Source organism: Alligator mississippiensis, chromosome 4 (assembly GCF_030867095.1).
Source record: "Alligator mississippiensis isolate rAllMis1 chromosome 4, rAllMis1, whole genome shotgun sequence".
Lineage (NCBI taxonomy): Eukaryota > Metazoa > Chordata > Crocodylia > Alligatoridae > Alligator > Alligator mississippiensis.
This window is the reverse complement of record NC_081827.1, coordinates 122,045,910-122,060,701: the sequence shown is the minus strand read 5'-3', so window position 1 is coordinate 122,060,701 and position 14,792 is coordinate 122,045,910. Positions and strand designations below refer to the sequence as shown.

The 14,792-nt window shown below is 41.2% G+C and overlaps 1 protein-coding gene across 1 annotated transcript in view; it reads right to left on the bottom strand.

Moving 5' to 3' along the window:
- PIK3C2G (phosphatidylinositol-4-phosphate 3-kinase catalytic subunit type 2 gamma) overlaps positions 1-13,719 on the bottom strand; it is a 372,292-nt gene extending 358,573 nt beyond the window's left edge. Inside the window, 3 exon segments of the mRNA XM_059726204.1 lie at positions 3,746-3,899; positions 12,312-12,380; positions 13,533-13,719. The gene's annotated coding sequence lies outside the window, so the exon portion shown is untranslated.
- Positions 13,720-14,792: the final 1,073 nt, after the last annotated feature.

The following is a 14,792-nucleotide window of genomic DNA, read 5'->3' as shown; positions in this document are numbered from 1 at the left end:
TACCATACATAAGTCTGGCCTATTATTTGTCATTGTTTATTACTTGTATTTTAGTATCAGCACTGATAGCCCCAAGCATTGACGATTCATTGAGCAGGCTAACCCCCGCCCCATGAAATAATAATAATTAAAAAAAACCCACAGAAAGACAATGATTTGGGTTCATTTTATTTGACTTGTGCTTTTTGAGCCATCATAGTGTGTGTTTCTAAGCTTTCCTCTGAAATGAAGATGAGAAATTCCTTGTTCTTTTAAATGAAAATTTATATTCTTGCATAATCACTCGAGTCTAGGATCTGAGGGTAAGAAAAAAATCCAAATATCATGATGCTTATGATAAAAAAAAAAATGCAATTTGACTACTCTATGCAATAACACAATGCTGTAGTTCTTATGAAGCATATAAAAGATAGTTTCCATATTTTAAAGTGACAATGGCAGCACATCCTAAAATAAAGCACTTTTATTATTTGGGCCCAACCCTTTACCTGAACAAGGATTGGGCTATTTGCTAATCTCTAAGTATATTTGTTACAGCCTCTTACCTTAAATACATAGTTTGTTGGAAGAACATCGAATCTCATTTCATTCACAGTCATGCTCAGGGGAACTACATAGTTTCGATTTCAAGGAGGCAGGAAGCTTTCTTTAGAAGCTTTCATTCCTGTTTAACAGGTTTAGTGAGCTGATGACTCTCTCCCATTTCTTCCCCCAGGGAAATCTCAAGTGACAAGAATGAGAAATGGGTTGTTCTTCTATTTGCTGTCTTCATGCTGTTTGGGAACCCTAGTTTTAAAGATACTGCTGAAACCCCTTACAGAATTTAACTTACTCTCTATATATAGTATATATAGTGTATGTGTGTGCATGCGTGTGTGCATGTATAAAAATCAAGGTGCACTTCCCAACTCAGAGGTCTAAGAAATGCTCACATTTAGAAGGACTTCTGCATTGCAATGAGATTCAGAAGTTTCCACTTTCAGCAAGATCATGCAGATTATAGGTCAGTTTGCATCACTGACATTATAGCTTGAGAGGAAATCCTGCCTCTTGTAATCAGGAATGGCTGATACCTCTGCCACATGGTCTGCTAATAGAGAGGGCTCATCTCAGTAGGGGATTCCTGCTCTGCAGTTTTCTAGTAGAGTCAGAGCAGGCCAGGTGGGGAACCTCACCTATGCTGGCCAGAAAATTTGGCCCCATGCAGGGGAGACCATGTTGTTTTCTATTAAAGAGAGAAACAGAGGTTGGTTGCTACAGGCAAAATGCCTCTCAGAGACTGTACATACTCATACTTCACATTGCAGGACTGTGCCTTAAAATGTATAGCTCATTTAACTTATAAACATGTTAAGAATTCATGTTAAACCCAGAGCTTAATCCATTGCAAAGTTTTACATGAATAAAAATAATTTTGCTAGGGAATGTATGATGCAGTACACTAAACAATGTTTTGCTTAGGAGAGGTCATGCAGCATTATTGAACACATGAGGTTAAAGTGTTTAAGGTTAGTCATTAATTACAGATATCTTCTACCTGATAGCAACTAAACAGGATATAAAATTGAACATTATAAAGAAAACTTTGCCCTGGAACATGTTTAAGGCTGTTGAGGAAATAAATGGGAGGCCACAGCATTTATGCAAAGACAAAAATTTGAATTGTATTTTATTGTCATTGTTTATTACTATTATTAATACATTATTCCTGATCATACCTTCACCACTTAATAGTGGATATGAAGCTGGGTGAGAGGTCATCCCCTGGCAGTGGGGAACTTAACATCAGAGATGAGATCTGATGATTTTCTCTGTTCTCCTCTCTCCCCAAATTTAAAGAAAGTGAACAAAAGACCCTCTGCTGGGACTACCCCTCTTCTCACATCCAAAAATGTTGCTGGTCCAGAGCAGTTTATTAAATTACAATTAATTAACACAAATGTATTACTTTTAATAACATTTATTTTAAAATAATTTATTAAGGAAAGACACAATCATGATTTTACTTTTGACCTTTTTTCTGTGTAAAAGATAAATGTGGTAAAATCCCAGCTGCCGATAAAGACTAAAGAGCTTTGCTTATGCTCTAAAGTGAAATACAGGCATATTCCACAAAGTCAGCTTTTCATCCTTTGTCACTTCCATTCTCTTGCCAGCAGAGTATCTGCATAAAATGTTCACATGCAGAGGGCCAGCACTAGAATATCTCTACAATTTGTGGAGTCAAATCTAACAAAGCTCACACCAGACTAAGGATTTTTTTCAACAGCCTACTTTCAATTCAAGTTGTTGTTCTTTAGTGCCACCTACTGTCACAGTGCATCAAAACTGATGAAAGAAACATGAACCAGAAAACAACATTCAAAGGAAATTCTTATATCTCACCCTGTCCAAAGACTGTCCTTTTAGGAAAAGTATTATGGTAGCTGAGACACTGCTTTGTAAGTCCTGTGATATTATTTTGCTTGAATTAGTATTTTTATGTATTGATGCATGTAGTCAGGTACCTAGGATACCCAATGGGTAAAACAGGGTGCCTAATCCTATGCGTGCCATTCCTTTTGAACTGCAGTTTGGGATGAAAAAATGATCAAGTGCAACACATTATTATTGGTAAAACACACATAGGTTACTAAGATGTGGGCCATGGATAACTTGGTTACATTGTATATGTATGCTCCTGTCTCCTCCTCTAAATTGTAAGCTTCAAAGAGAAAGGACCTAGATTCTCTCAACTGTATGACAAGAACATTAGTGGAAATAACTAATGATAACATCAAGAAAAATACAAGTACAAGCCATTGCAAGAACATGATTGAGCCATAAAGGAAACGGATGTATTACCCACTTAAGTTTGTGGGAGACTTTTGCTTGAGAGGGCAGAAAGGTTTTTTTGATTCTGAAGAGCATAACCCTATACATACCAGCCCAGCCTCTGGATTCTTTACTTTTCATTCCATCCAGGACAAAAGGTTTTTGAACTTGAAAGCTTGCTTAAAAAATGTTTTCCAACTATTTAAGTTGGTCTAATAAAAGGTATCAGATTCACCCAAAGAACCTTGTCTGCTTATGTCCTTAGACCAACACGGCTATAACCTACACCACTGTAGCCCCATATAGTCATTCAGCTGAAGGACCAAAACTTCACCGGCAAAGAAAAGAAATGTGTATATTTTACTTTACCTAGAATAATTTCCTGTACATTTCTCACATGCTCTCAATACAGAGCAAAGTCACAAAGTCCATGTTCAATATTTGAACAATGCTGCTTTGAAAGCCATGCCCTGCAATATGCAGAATTAGTAAGGACTGAACATTTTAAATAATGGATGTTAATCCCTCCTCTTGTTTTCTTATTTTTTGTACTTTGAACTCTACAAGGAAACTAGCATTTATTATGGAGTGGTTCATTTACCATTGGTATGAATGACTCCAGCTTAAAAAAACAAAACAAAACAAAAAACAGATTCCGAGAAAGTGAATATAGAAATGCAAAACAGAATTGGCACGTATATCCTAAAGATGGAATTTAAACTAAAGAGGCATAACAGATGCAAGAAAAGCTATCTTAGCAGATTTGAAATATCACATTATATAAATGTATGTACTGTTTCAGAAAGGAAGAGATCCAAATAAGAAGGCTTCAGAGTAAAAACCAAACTCTTGAAGTTCAGGAGTGTTTGATCAATGGTTTTGATTCAGGTCTATTTCTATACCATTGTGCTTTTGTTTTTATTTCTCTTACCTTTTGTGGTTGTTGACAGTGTTTCTTTATGTTGTTCTTCTTACATCACTCAGTCCAGTGTGTCTGCTCAATGGCTTTCTGTGAAATTCAGCTTTGTCATTCTAGTGCACTCAGAGGAATTTGTTGACCTTCTGTGAATTGTTCATATCGTGTACTGTACAAATATAAAACATGATCTTGTGATACCAACATAGTGTTAAGACAAGCTGCACAGCAATTTCTGCAGACTATTTTCCATGCAAGACTTTGTAGGTCCAATACTTTCCTATAACCCTTAATATGCTGGATCTACCCATGAAAAGAGCTGTAAAGCTGAGCAGTAACATAATGATGGTGGGGGGTGTAGCCAGGCAGGAGCCCCAGGCAATACTTAAATGGGAAAAGGGAACCAGAATGGAACTATGCAGACACCTCATCCCTGTCCCACCCCATGCCCTCTGTATAACTAATGCATCCTCTTTAAAGCCTATTTTCATCCCTTATTTAAAAAAAATTAACCAGCATCATATAAACCATGTGTACCGTCTCTTGCAAACCAACAGGAGAGAGGTAGATATAACTGAGTGTAAAACCACAAAGCTAATTTAACTGCATATTTAGGACGACTACCCATGCCAGAATGGTGTTCGTTATTAAAACTTTTTTTTATTAAAAACTTTACTTGCATTCCATATGAGGTGCAACAACAGTTTATTGTGATTTAAAAATATATATATATAACTGATTTGAAGGAACTGCTTGGTTTAAATATTCACATCAATATGTGATTTTACACATTTGTTATGCAAGCATAAGTTTGTGGAAAAAATTGTGTCAGATTATTTGAGAGACTGTGAGATCATATAATTAAAAACTGTCTTAAAAGTAATAATCGGAGTAGACAGAAAATTGTAACAAGTTAGTCATTTTAAGTATTTAGGAAGTGAGATATACAATGGTAATAATATTTTACTAGATGTCATACAATGAATGGCAAGCGGGCAGAGAACAGCTTATATAAACTTGAAAAGATATGGGCAAGTAAAATGATCAGGACTGGTATCATGTCTGACGGAGTCATAGAGAAATAGGGATGAAAGGGACTTCCAGAGGTCATCTAGTCCAACCCCCTGCCTAAGGCAGATCATCTCTATCCAAACCATAACCTAAACTCTACATAAGACTGCTGTCAACCCTGACATAGCACATACCTAATGTGCGGGCCGGGAGCGGTCCGAGGTTTTCGGGGGCGCACGGTGGGCTGTAGCCAGCAGCCCTGGCACATGGGTCGGGGAATGCAGGCCAGCGGACTAGAATTAGGCACGGACGCGTAGCGGTTGATTAAAGATTATTTTACTTACACCATAGATGGTCGCGGTGCAGGCAGGAGAAAACTTTGCTTAAGTTGCAGTTACAAAACTCGTACGAACAAGACCCGTAGAAAAACTCGAGCCTCTTGAAATAACTCGGAAAGAGCTCTGGATACACACACACACACACACAAAGTTTACTAGGCTCCGTGGAACGAAAGCGCACAGTGAAGGGTTCGTCGAGGGATTAGGCAGCGGCGGGGAGAGGCTAAAGGTTGATCAGGCCCCTATATCCTTCTTAAGGCACACGCTGGGTTTGTTAGGCTCCGCAGCGCTTAGAGTTCTTCACAAGATGTGAAGTCCTCCTCCTCCAGATGGTTGTGGAGTCCTCCCTTGCGGGGTTCTCCTTGGAGTTCTCCAACTTGGGCGGAAACCGCTCAAGCCTCTTATACAGCTAGCAAGCCAATCGCTAGCCGCCACGTGGGAACAATTTAGAAACAGCCAATAGTGGGGAACAAATTTGCATGCGGGTGGCGGGAACTCCTTTGCACCGGGGTTTTCTCTTTGCAACTGAGAATTGCACTGTGCAAAGAAAGCTCCTCGTGGCGGGAAATAATTCTGCAGTGCTGAAGCACATACAAAATCATACCCTTGGGTTATGACACCTAACACCCTAATCTGCCACATGTAAAGCAGGGGACTACAGCAACTCATGTCCTGCTTTTATGAAATGTTGTCAATATATTGTCAAGAAGCCCTGGGTAGAGCCCCCCTCCCCCCCCCCCCCCGAGGAAGGCAAAATACCTCCCCCCCACCCCTACTCCTGGCCATACCAATCTGATCATGGAGTAAAATTCCTTCCTGACCTGAAATACAGTGATTGGTTTGATCCTGAGTAGGGAGGGCAAGGCCCTCTAGCCAGGAACCTCTGGCTTTTACACCAGCAGAAGGATTGGCACACCTCAGTCAAAGATCCCAGCCTTGGCTGTAGCCAGCAGCCAATACCTCTGGGAAGGCTTAAAAACACCCTGACACATACATATGGTAGGGGGAGGGGTAAACTAGGAAAGCCCAGATGTATGAGAAATTCCCATGGTAGAACATAGGCTTAGCTACGCTTAGATCATCCCCAACCAGTGGTTATGCAACCTCTTCTTGAACACCTCCAGTGATGGGTAGTCGACAACTTCCCTAGGCAGTCTAATTCCATTGCCTTGCTGTTCTAACAGTGAAGAAGTGTTTCCAGCTATCCAATCTAAATTTCTACTTTTCTGTAACTTCCAGCCACTGCTCTGCATCCTCATCCCTGCAGCAAGAGAGAACAGGTGCTTTCCTTCTTGTTTATAGCTCCCCTTCAAGTATTTGAAAACTGCTATCATGTCCCCTTGTCTGCCTTTTCTGCAAGCTGAACATGCCTACCTCTTCAGCCTCTCCTCATAACGCTTGCTTTCCAAGCCCTTTATCATCTTTGTTGCCTGCCTCTGGACCCTAACTTCTCCATATCCTTTGTAAAATGTAGGGCCCGTAATTTTACACAGTACTCCAAATGAGGCCTAACCAGTGCTGAGTAGAGAGGCTCTATCACCTCCACTGCCTTGTATCTAATGTTTCTGTTGATGCGTCCCAAAACTTCATTCACTGTTTTTGCAGCTACATCATGTTGCAGACTTGTATTGAGTCTGTGGTCTACCAAGATTCTCAAGTCCTTTTCCCTAGTACTGCAATCCAGCCAGATATCACTCATTTTATATTTGTGGCTGTGATTATTCCTCCTGAAGGGTAGCACCTTGCATCTTGTTAGCTCCAGCCCAGCTTTCCAATCTGTTGAGATCTTTCTGAATTGTGTTCATATCCACTGCATTTACAATCCTTCAATGTATTTGCAATCCTTCCCAATTTCATGTCATACACAAACTTGCTCAAGCAGCTTTCTCTGCTAGCATCCAAATCATTAATTAATGTGTTGAACAACACCAGACTGCAGACAGACCTCTGTGGGACTCCACTTAAAGCCTCCTGCCATTCTGACATGGACCTGTTAATAATTACCCTTTGCTTGCAGCTATTTAGCCAGTTATTTATCCACCTTGTAGTAGTTTTATCTAGCCTACATTTCTCCAGTTTATTTATGAGAAGGTCATGCAAAACCTTGTCAAAAGCCTTGCAGAAGTCCTCCTCTTGTGGAACAGTCTTAAAAATCCAGAATGGAAACAAGAAGCTAACTCATGCCAAAGTATACGTCTGTTGAATATTCTCAGAAGTCATTGAAAACCATTACTTACAGTGTCAGAAGCTCCGTAGAAAGCAACCAACTCAAAACATCAACTACAGCATAACAACCCTGGATATGCATTGGATGAGCTTTAAAAATACCATCATTGTTACTTACATGTTAAGTGATAACAGACATACCACCTGGGAAGAGAAGAGGGTAACCCAGAGAAATGTTATATAAAAGAATAGATAAATAAGTGGAAAAACCTGAGTAGAACAATGTCAGAAACTAGGACATGTCATTAGCACCTGATATCATGTTAGGAAAAAGAAAAAAAAAAAAGAAAAAAAGAAAAGAAGAAAGCTTACAGAACATTCACGTAGCAAATCACTAGATGAAGGATGACTTCCAATGTTAGATTTCATAATTCCTGAATGTTAGACTCAGCCAACATAACTTTAACGTTATCCTAGCATAACATTCTGGATAAAATTTCCTAGGTGAAGTAAAAAAAAAAAAAAAAGAAAAAGAAAAAAAAAAAGTAGGAGGAAACCAGCAATCCTATTCTGAACTTGCAGCCCTGTTCAGGGTTGGTGAAGGCATGAAGAGCAAAGGTAGGGGTGTCTGCAGGCTGGAATGCCTGCATACTTCCTGTCTTGGAAAAATTGCTATTGCAGCAGTAGAAATAAAAACTTGTCCATGGCTTATATGACCACCCCCATTCCCATCCTTCCAATGGGAATGAGAAACATAGATCTAGCAGAAATTTTTGGCTCTGAGCCTTTGCCCTGTTACAGAGACACTTATTGAGAAGTGACAGTTGTGCCATTTACAATCTCAAAACAGATTCATAAAAAAGTTAAGTGCAATTTCTTAAACAATTTGGATTTGACTTACTACCTGTTTAGTTATCCATAGGTTTAAAAGCCCCCAAACCCCCAAACCTAGAAATTCCAGTGCATGTCTGAAAGTCTGGCTTTAAGGTATCCCGCAGTGAAGCATTCTGGATTTCCATTATATAATGTAAGATATCATGTATGCAATGTCTTTTCAAGGTTTAGTGTCACAGTGTATTGGAAATGAACCACCATTTTCTTTAGAAGAAAAGACTAGAAAATCTCTGGTGGCACAAATTACAGACATTGCTTTGATTTACAATAATAACATTGCTGATATGTATTGCCCAAATACCTGTACATACATTTTTTCATTTGTTGGATAAAATCCCTAAAGTTACTGCCATTGAAAACATGTAAGAAGTTGAAATATTTAATTGTGTAACCCGTTTATGGAATTACAGTTTTATGTACATTTTTAGCTTGGGCTAAAAATAAGCTTTGTTTTGGGGGACTATGTGCATTTATTGCTGTTTGCAATGGTTAATTTGTAACATCTCAGAATTGTAATGCAACCCTAGCTAAAGTTGAGACAACGTAATATGGAGGTTGTAACCTTTTTAAAATCCATCTTACTGCAAGTTAGAAACAATGACATGATTCTCCACCAAGTCATCCTTGTGCTCTGTCCCTGAAATCAGTGGGATTTATGAAGCCCTCATACTCATATCCAGCTTATGGAGCGATCTATTGTAACCATGTTAACAAATGTGTTGATATTTATAAGAGAGACAAAACCCTTTAGAAGCACAAACTTTTCCCCGCTAAATTTCAAGTACATTTCTTAAATATATAGCACAGTGGTTCTCAACCTTTTCAGAATCAGGGCATCCTCACTGTTTTTCGAATGTGGGGACAGCCTCAGTTGAGAATCACTGTTTGTGTTGTTTCCGTTTACTTCAGTGCTTCTCAACTGGGTGTTGCTGCCTCCAGGTAAAACTGCTGTGTGTGCCTGCTGCACAGGCAGCCCAGGAAGGGTTGTGGAACATGCGCGCATTCCTGCCACGTTACAGCTCTCTGATAACTCTAAAACATGGTAGGAGAGTCTGCTCAAGCTGTAATCCTTCCTGGTCTGGCTCCCCCGCACCATACTTCTCCCGGAAACAAAGGCACAAGGATAGAACTGCCCTGCACTCTTCTGCTTCTGGGAGGAGTATTGGAGGGAAAGGGCACAGGCTGGGAAGGGCTACAGCCCAAGCCAGCTCTCCTGTCACATTTTAGGGTTACCAGAGAGCCCTAATACAGCAAGAGTGTGTATATGCCACAGCCCCACACATAGGACACTTTTACCTGGCTGTCACCATGGTGGCAACACTTGTACTGCAGCAACTCTAAAGGAGTCTTGTTGAACCCCAGTTGAGAACCACTGATATAGCACTTTGCTGTTGAATCCACATCTACATCATCATTTGTTAGTTCCTTGAATTCCTTCAAAATTCCTCTGGAGGGCACTATTACCATAACTATACAATTAGCTACAGACAGTTGTAATAGACTAAATAGCCTTGTTGACAGCAGACTGAATGTCTTTTAACCAGAAATTTTTTTTAGTGCTGCTTTGGTTTCTCACTGTCTTTGCTACATATGAAAAATGAGTGCTGGGCACAGAATGCCAAAGTGGAAAAAAAAAGTATATTTAAAAGGATTTAAAATAAAATAAAACAAAATTCTTAACAGGCAGCATCATCCATGCTCTCTCTACTAGAACATGATGCACCTCTCAGAGACTTCAGATTCAAACACTGTTCCCCATGAACAGTCCACATAGCCAAATTGTGCTGGAGAAGTACTCCTCTTCTACCTTGATTCCAGGGCCTTAGTAATTTCTCTGTGGTCATTAATCTAGCATTAGAGGAGGAAGTGGTATCTATATTTAACCTCCTCTTTAACAGCAGAGTAGCCTGTATTGGCAAGGCCATCTATGCCCATGAAAGATAGTGCAGGATGTCTATCTTAGATACAGGGGAAGGATTTTTGTGGGGAGAGGAAAGATATTTTTCTAGTATATCAGGTCTTGCAAGTTTTTAAGAACAAGGAAGAAATGAGAAACATACTTCATCATTTACCTGAAAAGGGAAGTTAAAAAGGGAAGAGAAAAACCCACGAACATTTGAAGTGAACACTCAGATTTAACCCTGCTCTCATGTGCATGTGCATTAGAATATTATATAATTGCATAACATTATTTCTCCAGGTTTCCCCTCTTAGTTTTTGTAGGGTTCTAAGTAGTGAGATGTCAACCTCAGAAATACTGAGCCTTAAATTCTGGATTAGAACAACTGGAACCAGAGTAGACAGCAGCTACTTGTCTAAGCACATGATCTTATTTTCTTCACTCTCTCTTCCTACCACAACTCCTACTGTTACATTTACTTGTTGCATCTTATTTCCAATTAGACTGTAAATCCTTGGGTCAGGGATCTTTGAGTTTGTGTGTAGCATGCATCTCAGCAGGACTAACTACTAATTAAGTCTTCTGGCACTACCATAATAGAACTACTATAAAAAGTCATTTATAATAATAATCCATCCTACCAAGAAACAATTTAGAGAGGGATCGCCTTAGAGTACATCAGGTCCCCGCATTTATATTTGTCTATGTGTAAGGTGCAGCTAGGCTCTATTAAAATAACAAAAATAATGAAAAACCCTTTGGTTTCATTAAAAGTGTAATTATTAAAAAACTTTCTTTTGTCTTATTATTTCCCCGTCCATTTAATCTTTAATTCACCATTTCTAATAGTTAATGAAAAGAATGTATATCCATCACTTTCTTGTAGCTACCTAGAATCTCATTCCCTTGTTTGTCACATTTGTATTCACATGCTGCAAATATTGGATTTCTTCTAATCTTTATCCTCCAATAACAATTGAAATGTTTTGTTTTGGACAACAAGAAAAGATTCAAAACAGAGTTACATGAAGTTTTCAAGAAGATTTAGGGAGAGGGAAAAATGACAGGTCAGATTTTGGGTAAACCAACCTTGGCAACGTCCTTTTGAAGTACTCCCCAGGTAGCTTTAATTTTTGAAACCAGTACTTGAGCAGCAGCTTACCCCATGGGTCCAGTCAGCTTGGCAGGATGACAGAGGTCAACAATTCACATGAATGAACAATTTCTCCCATATATAAAGCAGGCATTCAAGTCTCTCTCCTCTTACCTGTCCTTTAAAAAGTTTAAACTGAGACTAGCATAGGTACCATGCACAATGCAATGAAAATCCCTATTAACCCTTTGAACCCTTGTGATAAAAATCCTTCTCATGGTAATTTTAAACTGAGGCCCCCCCCCGCAACACATACGCACACTTCCCATAACTACTGCAGAGTGTATACAGAAAATCTGATGCTCTTGCAGATGTTTGGCTGGGGGAATTTTCACATCTCTCTGACCTACATGGTTTAGTGCATAGCTACTTACATTCATTAGAATAGATGCATTTCAATAAGGCAGAAAAACAGAGGCCTACCTAGGCAGTTTTGTGCTCAGGGCAGCGGTAGTGCTCAGGGCAGTAGCTGGGCTGCTAGCAATGATGCCAGGCCATCAGTGGCTGTAGCTGCTATTTATGTATTCCCCCAAGTTGGTACCTGGGGATGGTGCCTCACCCACCCTCCCTTAGTAATATTGTGGCAGAAAAACTTTGCAGGGTAATGAGATACTGTGGCTGAAAAGCATGTGCAGAAATTAAGAACTGAAGGGCCCAAAATCCCAGCATCATAAACCAATATTTTGTGTTACGTGGCCTTTCAGCAAGTTGCAACCAAAGCACTAGCAAATTTATACACCTATTTAAGTAAACTCACAAAGCCATGAACTTAAATTGCAATCAGCCACTCATCTCTAGAAATGGGAAGATATGTGGCATCTCAGTTGATATTAGCTGAGAGGTCAAGGTATACACAGGCATAGAGATTGAACTATTCTCTCAGAGGCATTTTCTAGGTTTTTAGAAGCAACTTAAATAGATTAAGAACAAAGATTCATTGAGTTTTGGTAAGATCTGTGTTTCTAAGTCACTTAGGCACTGCCAAATATTCCACACGGCCCCTTCAGAAAAAGGCTGAAGCCCATTAAAGAGGCTTGGTAAGGAAAACATACTTCTATCTGTCCATGCTATATTGATATATAGATTGAGGACTTGAGCTTCCTGAGATAAAAAACTTACATCAAGATTTGTCCAATGAGCTGGAGCATTCTGACCTGTCATTTGGACTGGGTCCACAGGAATAGGTATCTGTGCACAAAATATTCAACAGAGTGTATGCTTACCTATTACAATTAGCACCTGCTAACTTTAAGAAATGTTAGATTGCTAGGAAAGTTAACACATGCTGGGAGCAGTGGCATGTTCAGGATTCTGAATGTATAATATCCACATTCACCTCTGCAACGTGCACAGCCCTGAGCTGTCACTAGAGGGCTGGCAAGAAGGGGTATGAGTGACAGCTCTCAAATTTGATTCATGCCTGCCCTACTTGCCAGCTGTCTAGCATTAACACACAGAAATAGGCCTGTGTGAAGTGGCTAGTATTTGCTTCAGATTTGGCCAATTCAGGGGACAGTGATTTGATTCAGTGATTTGAATCACTGTCCCAAATCAATTTGGCTGAATCTGATTCAGAGATTTGGCTTCTGCTGAATCTCTGAATCACGTAGGCCCCATCCCCCACCCACTCTCCCAATTCCAGCAATGGCTGCCCTGCCCGACCCAGCTCCCAGCATTTTGAAAAAAAAGCCACAACTCACTGGTGCTGCTGGTGGGGGGTGGGGATGATCCCCACTACCCCACGCTGCATGGGGGGCTCTGCATTAGCCCCCCCCAACTCCTCCCCACTGTCCCAGCCCCCCATGGCTGTCCTGCCCACCCCAGCTCCAGCCCTTAAAGAAAAAAAAAACCCAAACCCCCCTGAACTCACCAGTTCTTGCCCTGCAGGGGGGATCCCCACTGCCCCCCACCACTTGGGGGGCTCAGGGGGCTCTTCCATAAACCCCCCAAAGCCACAAGGCCACTGCAGGAGCTGTTAAGACCAGGTTTTTTTTCAGGTTTCTTTTCTTGAAGGGCCAGATCTGGGGTGGGCGGGGCAGAGCCATGGTGGGGAGGGAGCTGGGACAGGAGAGGGTGGAGTTAGGGGGCTCATGCAGAGCCCCCCATGCAGCATGGGGCAGTGGGGGGGGCAGCAGGGATTGCCCCCCACTGCTGGGCAGCACATGATGATTCAGAGCTTCTTTTTAAAGCACTGGGAGCTGGGCCAGGCAGGGCAGCCTTGTGGGGGGGAGGGCCTGGGGGAGTTAGCAGGGACCAGGGGGCTGGGGGAACAGGCAGGGGGATGGGACCTTGCAGGGGTCCCCCTTGGTGCAGCCCCCCCCTCCCCTGCCCCCTACTTACCAGCTCCGAGTCTGGCTCCAGTTCCCTGCTGCAGTGGGCGGGGACTGCCTGAATAATCAGTCTCCTAATCTTTTCTGAAGATTCAGAGAGCTTAAAATCAATTCAGACCTTTTTATTGGTCCTGATTCAATTCAGAATTGGAGATTCAACCACCAAATTGGGCCAAATCTTCTCCTATTTGAATCAGCCCCTGAAGCTTTGTACAGCTCTAGTGGGAAGCCTCTCTCCCCTCCCCTTCCCCTATCACTGCTGGGTAGCACCTGGAGATGCACACTGGGATTACACACACATACTGCCATTCATGTGTGTAGTGTGCTGTGCATTGTGTAGGCAAATGTGGGTGCATTTTGTGCGTTGTGTATTGTTTTGTGGATTGTGTATCATGTGTTGTGCTGTGCTGTGTGTGTGTGTGTGTGTGGTCTCCCACCCCAGCAACTCCCCTCCTTTCTCCTCTACTTGGCCCACTCTGTCCTCCCCCTGCAGCTCCTCTCCCTACTCACCAGCAGCTGCTCTGCTGTCCAGGCAATCGGGGAGGGGTGTGGGTGGGAGCAGGGGGAGAGGCAGTGCCTTCTGGGATGCTGGAGGACTAATTTGAACATTTGATCTCCCCTGAACAATTAGTGGCTAAGCAAAGTTGAGCTTGTTTACACAATTCAAAGAAAATCCTCACTTCAACTGGCGTAACTTTAAGACAATACAGGGCACTTAGCACTAGTTAACAAGCATGACTTTGGGATTCTACATGTTTTAAGAGTCCTTAACAAGGTTTAATTGTAACTACTAATCTCACCCTGGTGCCACAATAGAACTGAAATTCAGGATTTACCATTACTTTACATTTTTCTTTAGATACTTAGGTTCAGATCTTCTTGTCTATACAAGTTGCATCTGATACCAGATGGGGACTGTGGAAGTTACTTTAAGGCAATATTGTAGTCCCACAATTATGAGGCCAAGCACTCTTCGTTTGGACCTCTGCAGGGGGAGCAAGGACCATTACAGTAGCACAGCTGCTATGGGGACTAAGAGATGCCAAAGCCTGATCCTGGTCATCTTTCAGATGAAGTGCTGCAAGACATTTCTCTTTGAACAGGCATTTGGCAACCAATGCTAGGTCGAGGTATTGTTGAGTGGATTTCAGCTATATTTTATTTATACCAGTTGTCCTTTTATGTTGTTCCATTTCTTTTAGTGGCAGCTGCCCTGAGCCTGTGTTGGGAGGGGTAGCATATAAATTGCATAAATAAATAAATGCCCAGC